The sequence below is a fragment of the Heterodontus francisci genome, unplaced genomic scaffold (assembly GCF_036365525.1).
Source record: "Heterodontus francisci isolate sHetFra1 unplaced genomic scaffold, sHetFra1.hap1 HAP1_SCAFFOLD_43, whole genome shotgun sequence".
In the NCBI taxonomy this organism is placed as follows: domain Eukaryota; kingdom Metazoa; phylum Chordata; class Chondrichthyes; order Heterodontiformes; family Heterodontidae; genus Heterodontus; species Heterodontus francisci.
The window spans coordinates 9337401-9339481 of record NW_027141852.1 but is presented as its reverse complement, the minus strand read 5'-3'; the positions used below and the strand labels follow the sequence as shown (position 1 = coordinate 9339481).

Sequence of the window (2081 nt, the reverse complement as noted above, 5' to 3'; positions counted from 1 at the left end):
CTGGTGGTTGCGTTGTCAGCAAATGCAGCGTTTTAACTTTGGCTCCACGATGACATTTTTTCCTCAATTAAAATATGTCTTGAGTGCCTTAATAACTTCTTCACATGTAGCCTTCTGTTCTTCATGAGGATGTTGCCTGCACACTCCCTCCATTGCAGACAATAGCGTACTGACCTGTTCCATGTCTGGCTTCTGCACGAGACCCGATGCAGTACGATACCTTGCAAATCTCTGGAACCATCTCGGCCAGTCCTCGGCTTGGTCCAGTCCAGTGACCTTTTCAAAGGTGCAGGCAAAGATTTCTCCATCTTCGCTTTGGTTTACTGTGGCCCCATATAATATTCTGATATCTGTCAAGGCTTAGTACAGAATTTATAAGAATCTGACAGTTAAAATAACCTGAGTTTACTCTACACACCTTGCATTGAAGGTTTCATCGACAACTCTCCATGAGGTGCCACACAGATTATATTACATCACTTCCTGTGATGATGCACATAGTCTATTTATATAATCTGCCCAGTAACAACCCAATGTCCACTCTTATATTATTGCACAGATGTGAGAAAAGCTGAGGATGGGAATGGAACGTCTGAATGAAGATTTCATGATGCTGATGATGTAAATGAGGCTGATCTGTTACCCATTCCACAATCCCTCTTTATTTCTGTGCATGTTTCTCGATGCTGTTTCAACCAAATTGAAAAAGAATCACAAATCCTCCTCTGGAGCCTCAGGTGTTCATTAATAAAAGGCATGGTGGCCAAGTGGTAAGGCGTCAGTCTCGGAAACTGAAGATCACGGATTCAATCCCGTCCGTGCCTTATGATTAGATTCTCACTTTAAATGTGATGTTTCCAGAAAAGATGTGCGTTGCATTTGTGTCGGCCATCTGGAAATCAGTGTCATGTTACACTTTATTCTGGACACTGTGAAGAACATGAGAAGCAGCCACATGGTTCCTCGAGCCTTCTCTGCCATTGACAGAGTGAAAATAACTGAGGTCCAAGCACTGAACCTTTTTACTGTGCATTTGCTTGATATTTAACAGAGCTATTCTATTAAGGGCGGCACAGTGGCGCAGTGGTTAGCACCGCAGCCTCACAGCTCCAAGGACCCGGGTTCGATTCCAGGTACTGCCTGTGTGGAGTTTGCAAGTTCTCCCTGTGTCTGCGTGGGTTTTCTCCGGGTGCTCCGGTTTCCTCCCACAAGCCAAAAGACTTGTCGGTTGATAGGTAAATTGGCCATTATAAATTGTCACTTATGTAGGTAGGTGGTTGGGAAATATAGGGACAGGTGGGGATGTTTGGTAGCAATGTAGGATTAGTATAAATGGGTGGTTGATGTTCGGCACAGACTCGGTGGGCCGAAGGGCCTGTTTCAGTGCTGTATCTCTAATGTAATCTCATCCCACATCCCGCACTCCTGTCCTTTCCCCCATTGCCCTGTTAGATTTTCCATGTCAGATAAATAGCCAATTCCATTCAGAGTTAACATTGAATCTGCTTCCACTGACCTTTCAGGATTGCATTCCAGACCAGAACAACACACTGCTGAAAAAACAATCTCCTCATCACAACTCGAATTCTTTTGTCAATTACTTTAAATGTGTTTCCACTGGTTACTGACCCTTCTGTCACTGGCAACACTTTCTCCTTCTTTACTCTATCAAAACTCTTCAGGATTTGCATTTCCTGCTGCCTTTGCTGATATAACAAGGCTGAGCACACATCACCAAAAGGAATATGATTGGCTCTGAATCACATTTATCCTTCCTGTCAATCTGATGTGGACCTTGTATTTTCCCGGAACCAAACAATCTGAGCAGCAAGTGTGGGTTCCAGTGATTCCCACCGCTCTGAGAGAGAGAGGATGTGATAATGAGCCAGATAGAAGAAAGGAGTGAGATAGAGAGTAAAATAGCACTGGTCTGTTTCTACTAACCCCCGGCCCCCTACTTAAAATGGCATCATTTTCTCCTGCCTCTCCACATTCTAATCCATTGATTAATGCAATCCTTTCATCTGAAACATAGAACATAGAACAGTACAGCACAGTACAGGCCCGTCGGCCCACGATGT

General features: G+C 44.1%; 1 non-coding gene across 1 annotated transcript; it reads left to right on the top strand.

The window, feature by feature from the left end:
• The first annotated feature begins 753 nt into the window (after positions 1-753).
• On the top strand, positions 754-824 carry trnap-cgg (transfer RNA proline (anticodon CGG)). The gene has a single exon. It is a non-coding gene; the product is annotated as a tRNA-Pro (tRNA).
• The last annotated feature ends 1257 nt before the right edge of the window (positions 825-2081 follow it).